Below are 18,907 nucleotides of genomic sequence, written 5' to 3'. Positions count from 1 at the left end.
CCTCGTTCTCTTGAGTTGTCCATGGTTCTTGTGTGATATAAAAGAGATCGGGAATTTATTATATTATCCTAGTGAAGGAAATAGAAGTTAGAGAAAGAGCCAGCAAGACTGTCATGAGGTTACTACTGTGAGGGGAGGAACCGTGCAATGGAGGTTGTGGGAAGGTGGCTGTGGCTGTGGCATATTCAGCTCAGTGCACCCAAGTTTGTGCTCCCTCTTGTTGTACTGTACTTAACACTGAGAAGTCGTTGCTCAGCCAGGAACACACTTCTCAGTCAGTCTCTTCTCCATCTGCATCCTCCCTCCCTGCTACGAGGGGGGACCATGTAACTTTTTCACCAGTAGAATGAGAATGGAAATGATAATGTTTTAACTTCTGTGTTGAGGTGGCCAAAAAACAGGTGTTCTTCCTCCACCTTCTCTTTTCCCATCCAAAGGCCAGATGCAGAGGCTGAGGCTCTTACAGAGTGATAGAGTCATAATATTGGAAGGATCTTGAGTCCTTAAAACAGGAGCACCCACACGAGATTGTAATTTTACTAAGAAATTTTAATTGTATGAAGTTACTGAAACGTGGAGGTTTATTTATTAGGCAACTAGTGTTGCTTTAACAAGAAGCATGGGCTACATAGAGGAGGTCGTTGAGGCCCTAAGAATATCCATGTCAACAGGAGCTGAGGTGGGGCCGAGTTAGGAGGTCCAGCGGACAGTGTTCCAACATACACATCAGCATATGCCATTATGACTCTATGAGAACCAATGGCCAAATCTCAGAGGCCAGTGAGCACCCAGAGGACAGTCCATAGGTCTATGTTCAGACCAATCATAACACTCCCTGTGCCTATGAAAGCTTTTCTCTAATACCGTGATACCATGATAGAACGAGGAGCAGAGAGAAACTATAACAAATTTTCTACAAAAGTCTGAAGAATTCCCTTAAAGCATGGTTTCTCAGGTTGGCACTATTGACATTTTGGGCTAGATAATTCTTCGTTGTGAGTGGCTGTCCTGTGCATTGTAGACTGTAGCATCCTTCTCCTCTATCCATTAGATGCTAGTAGCACTTCCTAGAGTTATACAACTAAAAATGTCTCCAGACATTGCCAAATGTCCCCTGGGGGACAAAATCACCCCCAGAAGAGAACTACTGTCTTAAAAACTGAGTTAATCTGGAAGAAATTATTTTAAACTGAAACTTATCTTTAATTAAAGGACTTTTTCTTCTCTTAGGAGGTGGGTAGAATTCATGGGGGAGGTTTGTTTATGAATATGCAACAAAGAGCTATGTTGTTTTTATGGAATGCATTAGTTTCTATGACATGTTGATCCATGCTTCTATTAATTTATCAACCTAGACATCGGAATTTTCCATTTTCTCTTCCTTCTAAACTAGTGGCCATACTTATTGGATAGATAAACATATCCTTTTCTCTCTGCCCAAGTAACTCCAGGTGTCATGTCCATAAATTCTCTCTAAATGATGAAAACTAGTAGTTTTAATATTTTGAATATGTAAATGTCATTTAATGTTGGGCCAGGTAGTTTGCTCAGATTATCATTTCTTTTCTGCAGATTGTATTAAGCAGTCCTTGGGTCACTTGAGTAAAAATGTTGATAACATCAAGATCCAGTAGATTTTATTTCTCAATTGCTGAAAATCTAGCTATTGAGTTAAAAAAAAATTGTACATGACTTTTTGGGTTTCTTGATGTTTCTAATTGCTCCCTTTTCTTGTAATGAATGCTTTTATTCTAATGTCTCAACTACCCCCACCTCACTCGTCAGCATAGTACCTGTTGCATTTTGTTCCCTATTTATCTGGAGTTGCCTGTAATTCTGTCTGTCTGGATTAGTTGCCTTTTAGGTCTGTATCAAACTTTCACTATACTCTTGAATTGGATCTATTCTATTATAGAACTTCCTTTTTTTTTTTTATGTACTCGATCTTATTCTGGAGTACATTCTCCAAAAAGTGTGTTTGAGGGCAAAATTTTTGATTTATGTACAAAAATGGCTTCATTCTCTTCTCACATTAAACTGATATTTTGGCTGGGTACAATATTGCAGTTGCAAATAATTTTCCTTTAAAATGCTGAAGGCATTGCATGATTGTCTTCTGGCATCCATAGTTGCTGAATAGAAGTCATGTGTCATCTAAATCACGATCCTTTAAAGGTCTTTTTTTCTTTATTTTGTCTAAAGACTTTAAGGATCTTCTCTGTTTTATCTTTCAGCTAGAAAGTCATAATGAGGTGTATAGATGGTTTTTGTTTTGGTTATTTGTTCTAGGCACTCAGTTGCCCTTATTGTCTGAATCAGATTCTTCTTCTACTGTAGGAAATTCTCTGTTATATCTTTGACATTTTCCTCCCTTCACTTTCTTCTTTGCTCTTCAGCAGGCCAATGTTTTCTCTCTTGAATTGATCCTTGTCTTATTTTTACTTTCATATTTTGTGATTTTCTTTGCTCTGATTTTAGGAGATTTTTTCCCCTCTCATTTTTTGGCTGATTTTTTTGGAGGGTAATCTATGAATGTTCTTGTTTTTTTATTTTCCTACAATTCTTATTGTTTGTTTGTTTGTTTTATGTCGTAATACTGTCTTTAGTCTCAGAGTATGTAAAGAAGATTTTTAAAAGATATCTTGTATTTCCTCAATTACCTTCTCTTCTCCACTGGTCAGTTTTTGTTTTTGTTTTTGCAATCATTCCTGAGTTCTCCTTATATGCCTGGTGATTCTTGGTTTCCCATTCATGTTTCAGAAAGAAAAACTGGGTTTCTGGACTGAGTCTACGTCCTCCTACCCTGTTTTTGGACTGTTTCCCCTATTTAGTTTTTTTTTTTTTTTTTTTTTGAGTAGGATTTCTAGCCACAACACTTAGCGGGCAGGAGAGTAGAGAGTAGGACTTGTCTATTGGCAAGCATTGTTTTAAGGTAAGAGAAAGGGGAGCTAGCTTCTAGGTTGTGGGCAATCTAAATGCCAGAAGAGAAGGATTTATTACTCTGTCCTGGCATCCCTACTTATCTTTTCCTAGGTAGTCATTCACTTTCTTTAGAGAAAAGCCAACTATCCTTTTGCCTTGGGGTAAATGTCAGTTGTTTAGATGCTGCTTGCGGTTAGGAGATGGGAAATGTAGTTGTCCTTTATACAATTAAGTAATATTTAATTCTCTATTTTTAGCTCCACTATTTCCAACCTTTGCTGTGCCATTTACTTTACAATCATGCTTTTCTAGGGTCTTGTCAGATGTTTGGGTTCCCACCCTTTTGCATTACTCTTGAAGAGTTTATTTTAACTAGGCTAAATGGCTTTCTCTGCTAGTTGTATCAGTCAGTCTCACATCTGTTTTCATCTTTCAGAAATTTGTTGAATTCCCTCTCTACCCCATCTCCATTTTTAATTTCTTTTCTATGGCTTTTTTTCTTTCTGTATAAATTGTTTTTATTGCAATGGGATATCTGAAGTAACTGGCAGGAAAATTTATATTTAGTCCACCATCTTTTATTGGAATCCATTTCCAGTTTCTTCAACAGATGGCATGGAACTGTTGAACTATTTTTTTGTTAATTCAGGTTTATTCATAGAAATTGTGACATGAAACTGTATTAAAATACAGTGATGTTCTTCCCTATCGATTTGTGTAGATGTTCGTATCTTTATGCCAATTGACCCTAAAACTTGTATTCTTTTGAATTCTTTTTTGCTTCTTAGTGTTTCTGTTTGCTCTTCTGTTGTCATCTACCCCAACTTGCACATGTCATTGTGATTCTCTTGCAATTTCCCATTTGCTACTTTGAAACTGAATGAGACCATTTGGAATTGTGCATAAAATAATGACTTTGGTCTACAGAATGGCATGTCACCTTTAAGCTCATGGCTCTTGTGACATTTCGATTCTTCAGAAGTCTTTACTTATTTTTTGTTTCTTAACTGTCTAGACAAGTGAAGTGTTTTAAAAATTTAATTCTCTGCCTTAATTGTTATAGCTACTTTGGTTAATTAGTTATTGATATTTTTTCTCTATTTTCCTTCTCTTCTGCCATATTATCTTTGGTACCTTAAATGTTGAGCTTGGATTGCCTAGCTAGTTCATTGCAGGCCTTAATTTTCATCTCCTTTCATTTTATAGTCATAAAAATTTCCCAGCATTGTTCTAGACTTTCTTTAACTTGTTTTTTCCCAGTCTTCTTTCCTGAATATTCAGGCTCCATATTTATTGACTTAAATTATCTTGGACAAGTTTAAATTTATTTATTTCCCCTATCTTCTATGATACTTCTGCATTTCCCTGTAAATCTTGTTTAGTTCTTCTCTCATGAGACTTCTTAGTTCTTCTACAGCTATGGTTTCAATTTCTGGAATGTGTGTCTTTTATGATCAGAGTAATAATTCTTCTGCAATCAGAAATTTTACAATTCATATTTTAAAAATACTGACTATTGTAAAGTTGAAATCCTATTAGATTTGGAGGGCTTAAACTCCCAGATTTGACCTGATTATATAAGATTAGAGAACCTACGTAGTAAATATTTATTTGAAATTTAAAGAAGCTTAGAAAATAAATCAGCTCTTGTGCAATTTCTTTATTTGCCTAATGTAGAGAAAGTCAAAGTCGAAAATATTTCCTAATGCTGTTGACATCTATTTACTGATTATTTTGTGAACTTTATATTTTATGAAACTCTTCATTTTATAATCCAGAGATTAGATTAGATGGTGATTATATGTCTCTTGCCTTACCTTTTTCATGTATTTTAAGCATTTTCCCTTTCAGATATATGTTGTCAAGATTAATTTCCTTCTTGACTGTCTCATTACAGTATCTTTATTGCTTCTATTATGTTTATAGTTTTTGGTACTTTTTCTCACTGTTCCTGAAATTTTAAAATAGAATCTTTATCATTTATAGTAATACTTTGGTTATCTTCAATGCTTTGATTATTTGGGAAATTATTGTTTTTATATCTTTATTTTCTCAATGATTAGGATGTAGGAATTTAAAAAATGGTACCCTTTCATCGACAAAAAATTCCTCTGTAAAACAGTGATTCATTTTAGAGATTGTTTACTTAACATATTTAGCATTTTAACTAGCAAGGTCTTGTTTATTTATCCTTTGGGACTTCTTTTTAGTTCACAGTAGTAGTAATTAAGCTCTTCAAACTCAAAAGATGAAATAATCAGTGATACTTTTGTGACTATGAGACAAATTATGATTTTAATTAAATTCAGAAAATATATGCTTTTTTGATATTCTTTCAGTGTTTTTAGTTGTTATATTGATCAATTCTTTTTTTGGGGACAAGCTTTCAATGTAACAGTCATCTCCATAGTTTCTCATTTTTGGTAGTCATTCTTAATTCAAGTATTAAAAATTGAATTGGTTCTCATAGATCAGTATTGAATTGGCAAGAAGAAGTGTAATTATGTGTCTTGGTTCTTTACATGGTAAATTAAAGATGATGAGTACTTAGGTTGTGGTAATTTATACCTAGAATTCAAAACCGAGAAGCATCTAGGCCAGAGTGAGGCACTCAGATGCTCATTTTTCTTTCATGTTGAAGACAGAAAGCCATTATTAATGTGTATGAAAATGTGAAGAAATTGCTTTTGGGATTTAGTAAGAAAGTCAATAATAAAGTTCCTCGAGATTTTCTTGAATTAACTGTAGAGCTTGCATTTCAAGCTTTGATCCTTAATAAAGACCCTTTGGCTCCAGTATGGGTATGAATTTTACTTGTAGGAAACTGGGTAACTCTTTTTGTTTTTTGTAACCAGTTACCATAATCAATGAGAAACATGTTCATTTTTTTTCTAGTATCTTGAGTTAAAACAAGTTTCATATTTTCCTTAGAAAAGGATCTTTTAAGAGAACTGAAAAATTTATGTAGAATCAGGTGGTTTAGCTGTAAATTAAAATATCTAACTTTGAAAACAGACTTATAATCTAAGGGAAATATTTAATATAAAGGACTAAATTATTACTATATGATTGCCAGTATCATATTTGTAGGCACTGTCCTTAAGAGGCCTTGATTTTTTACTGTCTCTGAAACCCTCTTTGAGACCCTTGTGCAACATAGAATTATGAACACCAACTGACTTAGTAAACAGATGTACTGGGAAAATAAGGAGCCTGGCAGAAGTATCGTCTTTCCTATGAAGTAACTGTGTGACCTTGGCAAACCACGTAATCTCTGTGGGTCTTAGTAAAATGGAGAGTTTGGAACAGATAGGTAGCCTCAGGTTATTCCTTGAAGATATTAGGGGCTAGAATTCCAATAAGAGAATATTTTATATGACATAATCCTTATAATAGTGCTGAAATAGATGGTATTATTCCCATTTTTACAGATGGACTTATATTCACGTTGTATAGACTCTGTATTCAAGTAACATGTTCAGTCATGTAGCTACTAGGAGGCCAAGCAAGAAATTGAACCTCGGCCTGTCTCATTTTGTAGCCATGTTCTTTTTAGTATATAATACTGTCTCTCCAAGCCACGTTCCTGTAGTAGACCACCAGGTTTTATTCTTAAAACTTGTTCCACTTCTTAGTCTGCAGTTTTTAATAAGTGTACTTTTGCATTACAGCACCTGTTATTCAAGAAAACCAGAAGCCAGGGATCGGGCCTATGAATTATGCCCAAAGTAGAAATGTGACCGGTTTTTAAATAAACATACTAGAACTTATTTGTCTAAGAGATGGTTAGTGTGTTCAAAGTTATCTTGAATTTATTTTAGTAATGTCACTGTTCAGAAACTCTTTTGTAACGATTCCTTTGTCATTTCTTTAGTGCCTTCAGCCTCATTCTTTTACCTACCTTCTAAGATGGCAAATAACATCTTTTGAGAACAGATTTGATATTTGGAAAAAATGTGAAGTAGTTCTGAACTGAGTCTAATACATAAACTTAAGGATCAAAATGAGTAATGCCATTTTTAGTTAGAAATAAGCAGTAACCAAAGGGATAAACCTATTAATCTTATGTCTATTTATAAGGTAGCTAAGAAAATGATTAGAAAAGAGGAATTCCAAAATTGTTTTGTGTGGTGGCAACTTGAAACAGTCTCTGAAAATGACTGCTCTGAACGAAGGTAACTTTTTTTGTATGTAAATTCTGCTATATTGGTTAAAATTACATCTAAAGATAGTTATACCTGTTCTGTGTTTGCTACTTAATGCTAGTGCTATGCTGATTTAACATGCACTTTAGAGAAAAAGAGTTAGTGAATGAATTATAGACAGCAGATAGGCATCTTTCCATTTTAAAGGAGATCAGAATCTATAGAGCATATGCTTACATAATAATTTAGTTCTTGGTTATATGCATAATAATGCTTGATTATATTCACATTTATTATGTAATTTGTGGTTATCTGTGTTTAGATTTAATTCCAGGCAGCTACCCCATCCCATTTCATAGCATGAGCTATAACACTTATGTTGCTAAGCCTGAGTGTACTCTTTAATGCAGGTTTAAAAAATTTTATTTTTTTCTGCAAAAATTATCTTAGGCTGTCTTATCCATTTATTACTGAATGGCTTTTGAATGTCAGTGCTGTACTCTTTTGGTGCAGAATAAACAATAACATACCTATATATCTTGTTGCAGAGGAATTTTTGATAGGAAGACTTCATTTTATCTTTTTAAGGTATTATTTTTTTAAATTTAAACTCCCAGATGGTGGAGTATAATGATGTTTCCTCATTTGTAAGTATTAAAAGAGACTAAAAAGATACCTCTAGTCCCTTTTAAATAATAGCTTTCCTTTTGAGATTTCAAAATAATTTAATGTCACAAGACAGATATTTAATTCAACAGATAATTTGAGTGCAAGTCACTATGCAAGGGGCTGAAAATTCAGTGGGAACTGAATAGACGTGACCACTTCGAGCTTTGTGTGTGTGGGAAGGGCAAGGAACAGAGAGTAAACTGCTAATTGCACAATCCATTGTAGAAGGTGGTAAAAAGAAATGTGGGGTGATATAAGAATTTGTTGACCTAGTGGGGGTAGGGAGGCAAGATGACTTGAGCTGAGGTAAAAAAGAAGATTTCTGGTAGCTCATCTTGTTTAAATATCCTGGAACAGTAAGGAACTTGGCTTTTGCTAGAAACTTAAAGCGTTCACTGTGGTTGGAGTGTAAAAAAAAAAAAAGAATGATAGCAGTGTGATATAATAGGCAAAGACTGAGTCATGCAAGGTTCGATAAACCGTTTTGATTTTTGTTTTAAGATTCCTTGGGAACCATTAGAATATTTTAAATAAAGGATCATGAAATGATCAGTTTTAGAATTATCACTCTGGATGCTGTGTAAACAATGTTTTGGAGGTGATCAGGGTAGATGCTGGAAGATCCATTAGGTTGTGTTGAAATCAAGGTACCTGTGGCTTTTCCAAGAGAGGCCAGTGGTTCTCAAAGTGTGTATCACCTGGGAACTTATTAGAAATGAAGATTCTTGGGTGCTGAGCCCAGCATGGCGGCTCTTGATGGCCCCTGCTGTGCCCAATCCCGTGTGGCATCCAGCGTGTGGCAGACGCTGGATGAGATGGACTTTGAAAGGGGGATCTGGTCGGCAGCCCTGAATGGAGACATGGGTCGAGTGAAATATTTAATTCGGAAGGCGACGGACCCTAGTCAACCTGGACTTGGCTAGTTGCACCACTCTGCACTATGCCAGTGTGCGTTATGCTGTATGACAGTTCCTGCTGGAAAGAGGGAGCAAGTGTGACGCCCAGACACATGGGGGTGCCAGTGCTCTGCCCTGGGCCAGCTACTGTGGGCACACTGAGATCACATGGCTTCTGCTGTCACTTGAGTTTAACCCCAAGCTGGTAGATAACAAGGCACAACCAGTCTACACTGCTGAGAAAGGTCATGTGAGCGTCTGCTCCTTCCTGTTGCAACACTGCCCAGCTCTGAAGGCCTTCTGGGATTGGAAGGCATGACTAGCATATGACCTGCTACCTTGAAGCTATGACCTGAAAGACCTGTTGGCCAGTTAAATTGCCACCCTTCTATTTCAGGCTTCTGTTTGTATGCAAGGGTATAGAGACTAAGTCTTCAAGCCTCTGCCTTGGTCAGCATCTATGCCGCAGGGTGGTAAGGCCTGAAGACCCAGGAAGAGGCCCATTTTGACCACTGGAGGGATGGGAGTAGATTTAGTGGGAATGCAAGTACTGAAGCCTGGGTAGATTATTCTGTTCTAAATGAGTTTGTGTGGGAACATTTATTTGTTTGGAAAAAATAAAGTTATATCCTTACCTCATCCCATGCACAAATAAAGTTTGAGTAGATTAAAGACCTAAATTAAAAAACACAAAACTATGTTAAGTATTAGAAGCTATAGAATATATGACAAATTAAAATCTGCTTTCTAGCTGAGTGACCTTGGTAAAAGCCACCTTACCCATCTATCCCTGTTTCCTCATTTGTAAGATGAGAATGATTGTAATTGGGCCCACCTCAAAGTCATTGTGGGGCTTAAATGAGTGAATGTATAGCAAAAGAGCCTGGCACATTGCAAGCACCCACTTCCTCAAAACCTAACCAACACTTGTTTTTATACCATAATTTCGTTACTTTTAACAGTCTGATAGATTTAAAAGTGCTATTGCTTTGTTGTATTTTGCATTGCTGATTGTTAGTGAGGTTGAACACCTACCTGTCTTCTGTGAACTTCCTGACCATACCAATTTCCATGTAAATTTTCCTTTTTATTGATTCATTGGAGTTGCTTATTCTGCATATTGATTCTATATACATAATTATGTATGTATATATAGCAGCTTTTAATTTGTCATATATTCCATAGCTGTTTCTAATACTTACATAGTTTTATGTTTTTTTTTAAAAAAAAATTAGGTCTTTATCACTTCTTGGCCTTTTGGCTAAGATCAAGTGTAATTTAGGTCTTTAATCTACTTAAAATTTAATTTTGTGCATGGGATGAAGTAAGTATATAATTTTCCTTTCATACTGTCACTTGTCTTAACTTCGCTGATATCTGTTCATGGAAATTGGTATAAACACTATAGATGGAAGTTTGGCAAGATCTCTAAATGAAATAAAAATGCAGATTCTTGGGTTCTACCCAGACCTACTGAATCAGAAACTTTGGGGATGGGGCTCAGAAATTTGATTTCGAACAAGCCTTCCAGATGATTCTTAAAGATCCTAAAGTTTTTGAGCCTCTGCTGCAGGTTATTAGATATGTTTTTTGAATGTAGGAGAAAGTTCTAGGCTGGTTATAGGGAGTAACTGCATGAAGGTGATAGTTGAAAGTGAGAAGAAGAAAAGAGGCTCTAAAAGAGTGAACTCTGATACATGTCAGTGTCAAAGTCCTGGCCAGAGTGAAAGGAGCTAGTGAAAGAATCAAAGGATTGGCTAGAGGGACCAGGTTAAGAGAGTCTTTGAATAAGGGCATGGCAAAGTAAGCGTTAAATTTGGCTATGAATGATTGTCCTGTGAGTATTTTTAGTGCAATTACAGAGGTGGGCATCCTCTTTGAGCAGGTTGAGGGGGAAATGGGGAGAGAATGAGTGAATGAAGTATAATTTACTGAAGACATCCCTTACTCTTTGGACAGATATTTAATATTCCAAAATTATGAGGAATCAAAATAACCTGAGGGGCAGCTAACGAGCATAAGAGTCTGTTGAGAACTATATAATAAAAATCTCATTGTTTGGATCTGTTGATTCTGAAATTCATAATTTACATAGAGGACCGAGCTTAAGTTTAGCATTGTCTTTACCGTCTTGCAAGGAATGCCATTAGTATACTGATAGTTAGACTTACGGGAGGTGGGTGGGGGATGTTTAACGTACCAAGAATGCCTTTTTTAACATGCTTAAAACCACTTTAGCAGTATGCGTTTATATAAAAATAATTTTTAAATTACAAATATTCATTACAAATACTTTAATTCACTTTCTATTATTATTATGTATCCAAAGGAAAATGCGTTTAAATTCATTTTATGATTAAGATTTTTACTTTTTAAAATTACCCGAGTTATACTTAATACGTTAATGTTATGTTATTCATAAGTAAAGACCACATTAATGTGAAAACAAATTAAGATAATTTCAAGGTCAGCCCTGATTACATAGTACTATTTTTGGAATAGTGTGTGTGTGCATGCGCATGGACAAGCATGCACACAAGTAGGGAGGGGAGGAAATTGGGAGGGAGGGAGACTGAGACTTAAGCCATTCTGAGATGCATTTTCTTTTCTAGGTGAAATATATATTTGCTTGTCTACAATTTTTTTTAAAGAAAATGATTTTTCTTATTTATTTAAATCTATTGGGGTAACATTGGTTAATAACATTAATTAAGTTTCAGGTGTACAATTCTATAACATAACATCTGTATATTGTATTACGGGCTCACCATCCAAAGTCTGATCTCCTGTCATCATATATTTGACCCCCTTTACCCTCTTCCTCCACCTCCCACATCCCTTTCTCTCTGGTAACCACCATACCGTTGTGTGTCTATTTGTTTTATTTGTTCGTTTGTTACTTTGTTTTATGCCCCATGTACAAGTGAAATCATATGGTTCTTGTCCTTTTCCTTCTGCTTTATTTCATTTAGCATGATACTCTCAGGATCCATCCATGTTGTTGTTGCAAATGGCAATATTTCATCAGAAAAAAAATGTGATTTTTATGTCATAATTGTTCACTGTGAAATTCAACAACTGTAGAATCTCATAAAGTTAGTTTCTATTGCTGCTAGACCCCACTTTATGTCCAAAGTAGCCCACTTATTAGCAGTTTGGTATTTTAGATATTTCTATGTCTAGATAGATAGGAGGATACTTGTCTGTATACTTTTTTAAAAAGTGGGACCGGGATCATAGTGTAATGCTATTTTGCGGTTTTTTCACCAGTCAACTCATCTTAAATCTAAGAGGCTGAATCCTAATAATTTCACTTAATGACTTAATACTTTGTTCTTAGAACATTAGGCTGGGGCTTAAGAGACTTGGATTCTGGTCTCTTTTTGCTTTATGATATTGGGCAAGTTATTTAATCTATCCATGTTTAGTTTCTTCATCTATAAAATTTAGAGATAGTGGTTCATTTGAAGATTTCTGATAGCTCTAAAGTTTATTTAGGGCATGCATTTCCTTGAATTTTATTTGGAAAGTGATTATCTTAACCCACCTGTGAATACTTAACGGATAAGTTCTTGCCAAGTTAAAAACAAAGTAGTGGGGGGAGAAAGCATGTTAGAAACAAGGTTCAAATTATTTCTCATCATTTTAGGCCTACCTGCTGCTTTTAGGATAGCACTGACCGAAAAAAAAAGAAAAAAAAAGCTTTTTTTAGCGTTGATTAAATTTTTTGACTGAAAATTCACACTTTTTGAGGGGTATGGGATATGAGTGGGTCTATGTTTGGTTGTACTCATTGACTGCTAATGGGAGGTAAGACAAATGAGATTTATATAGCTTGCTAACATTCTTTAAGGAATGTGTCATCTTCTCACATAAGTGTCTTAGAAAAGCCAAGGGCATTAGGGATAGGAACCGTTGGAATGAGGCCAGGAGCTGTGCTTTCCTGTTCTTTGGCTTTCCACCCTGAGATTATTTACTAAGTAAAGTTTTCATGGTAAACTTTACAAGGCAAAGCAGTCTTAGTTTGAAGAATCTTTGAGTGAAGGTATTTAGCTTTTGAATTAACATTGCCACCGTTACTATTGTTACACTGATTAAAAGGTGGTTTTTGTTTCCCTGCTTTCATTGTCTTAAGTTGCTTCTTTCCTTTTAATTTTTATTAATTTTTAGTTGTTTTTTATCTTTTTCTGTAATGTTCTTTGTCAACTAATATTTCATACACTCTTTCCTAAAGATTATTTCAAATCTTTAGCTTTTATTTTTCTAATATTTTCTTGCCACCTTTATGTATTTTAAATAATCTTTAGCAGTATCAGCCTCCTAAAATCTTTCAACAAAAATGAAAAGCAGTGGTGGGTCTTAACAATTTTATGGTTAATCTTATCATTAAATCTTTTTTCTAATTTATATTTCTTAAAATAGACACTTCTTTTTAGTGTATGTATGTAGAAAAGGCTTTGAAAAGTATTTTATAGTACAAGAATGCTATCATGAGAAAATTTTAAATGGAAAATCATTTATGATTCTAAATGCTATAACATCATTAATTTTTTTAATATGTTCATAAATATTTTGGCTATTACATTGATTGTAGCATATGGGCCCAAGAAAGCAAAAGTACATAAGGTCATTCTTTGGTCTTTATATGTTCTACTCTGAGCCAAGGCCTCTAACTGGATATTGCTCTGATGTTAGATGGAGCAGATAGAACTTTGTTAGCTGTCACTACATAACATTCTTTCTTAATAAGAAACTTGAGTTAATTTAATCCTGTAGCTTTGTTGTCCTAACCGTAGCTACATTGCTGCTACTCCATTTAAAGGTCAGTATTATTATCTTTTAATATTTCATCTCTCGTTGTGTATCTAATTCTATATTTCTCTACGTTTCTCTCATTCTGGGAACTAAATTAGCTTAAGTTATTACTAGCTATTTCGGTTATCTCTTCCCAGAGATGAAATGTTGAAATGACATTTTTCTGTTCTATATATAAAATATAGAAAGGAACTACTTTGCTAAATATGTAACATCTTAATAAAGAATTAAGTTAATTTGAATGCCATAAGAATGCTAACCCTGCATTCTTTTATTAAACACATTTAAATGCATACATGTAAATATGCTTTAAAATTATAAATGTTCAAGTATCCTGATCTCGGTCACATTAGGTCTCCTGAAACACAGTTTTAGCATTCTAGCATTTTAAGTAATATGCCATGATATAATTCTTGTAGCTGAATAGTTCTCCGAGGAGATTTTTTATATCTTGTTTTCCAAAATAGCAGTCACTTATAGAATTCAGATTCAGGAAAATGTAAAGGCTTTCATAATTTCAGGAGTGCAATGACAGCTAAACAGCAAGTCCATATGTGGCTTAGCTATAATTATATTTTAATAATTACTTTTTCTTTTGAGGAAAGAACTATGGCTAACCTCCAAGAGACTGAAGCTGATGTTTATAAGCATTCATATTTTTTCAGCAGGACTTTTTTTCCCCTATTTTAAATAGTTGAATGTGTTTAGCTTATGTTATAGCATCAACTGGATGAAATTACTATTCTGGATCCTACTGTAAAATTTAAATGAGTATTTGCATCACATGGGAAGATTACTCCGATTCTTTTGTTGCTCCCATATATAGACTTGCTGGCACAGGCATGCTAATTTTGTCATCTCCTACACACAACTTGCTCCTTTCCGCCTCCATTCTTCTGCACATTACCATTCCCTCCACCTGCAAAACCCTCCTGCCTTTCCTTTTCTCTTTTTAAAACTGACATCTGAAGTTATTTTCTCTAGAAATTCGTTCATGATTTACTTTGTGTAACTTACTTATTTTCTTGGTTTTACCTTAACATAACATGGATAGATGCAGATTCAACTAATCCAAATTGTGTTTCTGTGATGTACCAAGTATAGTTAACTTCTCATTTAATTTTCACAGCTATCCTGTGAGTTATTCCCATTTTACAGATGGAATTAAATAGATTCCCTGTTACATTCTGAGTTTTAGTTGTGCTAGATTTTGGACTTTTTTCATGAATTAAAAAATACTTGCCTGTATAGTGTCATTCTGCGTTTCCCTATCTCTGTAGTCTTTCTTGCTCTCTACCACTTAACCTACCAATGTCACTTAAAAAAAACAAACAAACAAAACAGACTACTTTATTCAGATGTAATTTACATAGAGTATACCCATTTAAAATATATAACTTGATGCATTTTGACAAATGTATACACCCATGTAACTAACACCACAATGAAGATAGAGAACATTTCCATCAGTTTCTTCCCAAATCCCTTGTGCCTTTTTCCACTTAATGTTTCTCCTTTTCCACTCTTGCAGCTCTTCCCCAGGCAGCAACTGATCTGGGTTCTGTCCACTATAGATTGCTTTTGTCTCATCTCGAATTTCATGTAAACAGAATTGTAGATTATGTACTTTTATCTGGCAATTAAAAGGAAAGATTGTTCCTTTGTATTAATAATATACTACAATTTGTTTATCCACTCACCAGTTGATAATTTGACTTGTTTTTAGTTTTTGGCTATTACAAATAAAGCTGTTGTGAAAATTCCACACACAAATCTTTGTGTGGACATTTTCCATTTTTCTTGGGCAAATCTCTGGAAGTGGCTGTACTATTTTGCATTCCCACCAACAATATATGAGAATTTCAGTTGCTCCTGGTTCTCATCAACACTTATGTCAGTTGAAATAGTTTTAGCCATTTTAGTGGTTGTATAGTGGTATCTCATTGTGGTTTTTCATTTGCATTACACTGATGACAGGTAGTATTGAACATCTTTTCATGGATTTATTGGTCATTAGTATCAGTTTTTTGGTTAATTGTTTAAATCTTTTGCCTTTTTAAAAAATTTGTTTTCTTATTATTGACTTTTAAGAGTTCTTTATATAGTTTGGATCCTAGTTCTTTGTCAGATGTATGTGTTCTGCCTACTTTACTTCGGTTTATTTTCTTAACTCTGTTTTTGAAGAGGAGAAGCTTTTCATTTTTACGAAGTCCAGCATACCAGTTTTTTCTTTCATGGTTTGTTGTTTTTAGTCCCCTAAGAAATTTTTGCCCAGTCCAAGTTCGTGAAGATTTTCTTTCATATTTTAGAAGTTTTATAAGTGTTGGCTTTTTTATTTGGTTTATGATTCAACTTAATTTTTGTATTTATTGTAAGAGTCAAGGGTTTTTTTATTTTTCTTTTAATGACTATCCAGTTTTTATTGAAAATATTTTTCTTTCCCATTGGGTTTCCTTGGCATTTTTGTTGCAAATTAATTGACCATATATGTATGGTCTGTTTCTGGACTCTCTATTCTGTTTTATTGACATACACACATGCACACATACATGTACACATACATACATCCATGCATACACACACATATCATGCCAATATCACATATTTACTTGATTTTTATAATAATTTTTGGAAGTAGCGTAAATCCCTCAACTCAACATCATTTTGAAAATAGAAAAATAAATCTCTGCATAATTTACTCTTTGCTTTCGTTGTTTGTTTATGTATGTGTTATTGATTTTTGATTTTCATTTGTTTTTGTTTTGGCTTTCAAAGATGTCATCACCAACAGGGGCTTTGTATTTTCCAGAGCAGATATTGTTTGTATTAAGGAATATACTAAGTACTTTCAGCTGGCTAGAAGGACTTAGCAATTGGTGTTCTTCCTTTGCCTCACTATCATTGGTAGTAAGCAACTCTAGGTCCCAGAGGTACATTTATATGATTGTTGAGAAGGTTGATAAATTGGGCTGCAGTAGCAAAAGTGTACCAGAAGCTAAGTGTCTAAATACCAAGTCTGCAGCTTGACAGGAAATGAGTTTGGGAGTATTCCCGTCTCTTCAGTTATTAGAAAAGTTTGAGAAGAGTTGATATTCTTTAAATATTTGATAGAATTCATCCATGAAGGTGTCTGGCTTTTCTGGATATTTTTGATATTCGATTCATACTTATTTGTCCAGATTATGTGTTTTTTCAAGATTCAGACTTGGTAGGTTGTATGTTTCCAGGAATTTATCTATTCCTTATGAGTTGTCCAATTTATGTATAATTTTTCATTATAGTCTCTTATGATCCTTTGTGTTTCTGTGGTATCAGTTGTAATGTCTCTTTCTTCATTCTTCATTTTATTTGAGTCTTCTCTTTTACTTGGTAAACCTAGCTAAAAGTTTGTAAATTTTGTTTGTCTTTTCAGAAAACCAGTTCTTAGTTGTGTTGTTCTTTTTTATCGTTTTTCTGTTCTCTATTTCATGTATTTCTGTTCTGACCTTTAGCTTCTTCCTTTTGCTAACTTTTGGCTCAGTTTGTTCTAGTTTTTCTAGTTCCTTGAGGTTCAAAGTTAGATTGTTTATTTCAGATATTTCCTTATTCTTAATCTAGGCATTTATCACTATAAACTTTCCTCTTAGTACTGTTTTTGCTGCATCCCATAAGTTTTGGTATGCTGTATTTCCATTTTCATTTATTTCAAGATTTTTTTTGATTTTCCTTTTGATTTCTTCTTTGACTCATTGGTTGTTGAGGATTGTGTTGTTTAATTTCCACATATTTGTAAATTTTCCAGTTTTCTTCCTGTTATTAACTTCCTAGTTTCATACCATTATGGTCAGAAGAGATATTAGGTGTGATTTCAGTCTTTTAAAATTGGCTAAGTGTTGTTTTGTAACCTAACATATGATTGGTTTATCATGGAGAATGTTCCATGTGCACTTGTAAAGAATGCATATTCTGCTGCTGCTGTTGGATGGAATGTTCTGTACATATCTGTTAGGTTCACTTACTTTAAAATATAGTTCAATCCAATCCTTCCTAACTGATTTTCTGTCTGAATGATCTATCTATGGTTGTAAGTGGTGTGTTGAAGTCCCCTAGTATTTTATATTGCTGTTTATTACTCTTTTCAGATCTATTAGTAGTTGCTTAGTATATTTAGTTGCTCCAATGTTGGGTGCATATATATTTACAGTTATTATATCCTCTTGATGAATTGATCCCTTTATCATTATATAATGATCTTCTTTGTCTGTTGTTTCAGTTTTTGACTTCCAGTCTGTCTTGTCTGATATAGCCACCCGTCCCTCTCTTTTGGTTTACATTTGGATGAAGTATCTTTTTCCATCCCTTCACTTTGAGCCTATGTGTGTTCTTGAAGCTGAAATGAGTCTCTTGTAGGTAACATATAGTTGGGTCTTGTTTTTTTATCCATTCATCCACTCTATGCCTTTTGATTTGAGCATTTAGTACATTTACATTTAAAGTAATTATCGATAGGTAAGGACTTACTATTGCCATCTCATTAATTTTCTGGCTGTTTTGTATTTCCTTTGTTCCCTTCTTCCTGTCTTGCTCTTATTCTTTGTGAATTGATGATATTCTATAGTGGTATATTTTGATTCCCTTCTCTTTATTTTATGTGTACCTTCTGTTGGTTTTTGTTTTGTGGTTAGCCTGAGGCTTACTTGAGATATTTTATAGATGTAACAGTCCATTTTAAGCTGATAGCAACTTAACTTTGGTCTTATAAAAGACACTGCTTATTTATTACTGTTCCTCACATTTTGTTTTTGATATCACACTTTATATCTTTTTATATTTATCCATTTACAAATTATTGTAGTTATAGCTATTTTTAATATTTGTCCTTCGATCTTTATGGTAAAGTGGTTAATACACCTCCATATCACAGTATGAGAGTATTCTGAATCTGACTATATACTTTCCTTTACCAGTGTGTTTATTTTCATAAGTTTTTATGTTACTAGTTAGTGTCCTTTAGTTTCAGCTTTAAGAACTCCCTGCAGCATTTTTTATAAGGAAGGTCTAGTGGTGAAGAACTCCCTCAACTTTTGTTTGTTTTGAAAATTCTTTATTTTGCTTTCATTTATAGACAGCTTTGTTGGATAAAGTAGTTTTGGTTAGCAGTTTCTTTCAGCACTTTGTATATATCATCATTCTCTTCTCTCCTGATCTGCAAGGTCTCTGCTGAGAAATCTACAGGCTTATGGAGGTTCCCTTGTATGCAAGAATTTTTTTTTTGCTGTTGCTACTTTTAAAATTCTCTCTTTGTCTTTGATTTTAGGCCATTTTATTATAATGCGTCTTTGAGAAGATTGTTTTGGATTGAAATATGAGGGTGACCTATTAGCTTAATGAACTTGGATGCCCATACTTCTCCTCAGGTTTGAGAAATTCTCAGCCATTATTTCTTTAAATAAGTTTTCTATCTTTTTTTTCTTGACTTCT

The 18,907-nt window shown here is 34.2% G+C and overlaps 1 protein-coding gene and 1 pseudogene across 5 annotated transcripts in view; both read left to right on the top strand.

The window, feature by feature from the left end:
• Positions 1-18,907, top strand: part of OSBPL8 (oxysterol binding protein like 8) — a 146,241-nt gene that overhangs the window by 5,600 nt on the left and 121,734 nt on the right. For 2 of the 5 annotated variants that reach the window (XM_039838887.1, XM_039838884.1), the window contains exon 1: positions 18,774-18,843. The exons of the other annotated variants lie outside the window; for them this stretch is intronic. The gene's annotated coding sequence lies outside the window, so the exon portion shown is untranslated. Of the gene's footprint in view, positions 1-18,773; positions 18,844-18,907 lie in introns of those variants that run through there. 5 annotated transcript variants of the gene reach the window in all.
• Positions 6,243-9,756, top strand: LOC120583362 (ankyrin repeat domain-containing protein 39-like; annotated as a pseudogene).

This window comes from Pteropus medius, unplaced genomic scaffold (assembly GCF_902729225.1).
Source record: "Pteropus medius unplaced genomic scaffold, Ma_sr-lr_union100, whole genome shotgun sequence".
Classification (NCBI taxonomy): Eukaryota; Metazoa; Chordata; class Mammalia; order Chiroptera; family Pteropodidae; genus Pteropus; species Pteropus medius.
The sequence above is the reverse complement of the archived record's forward strand: the minus strand, read 5'-3'. Positions and strand labels throughout refer to the sequence as shown.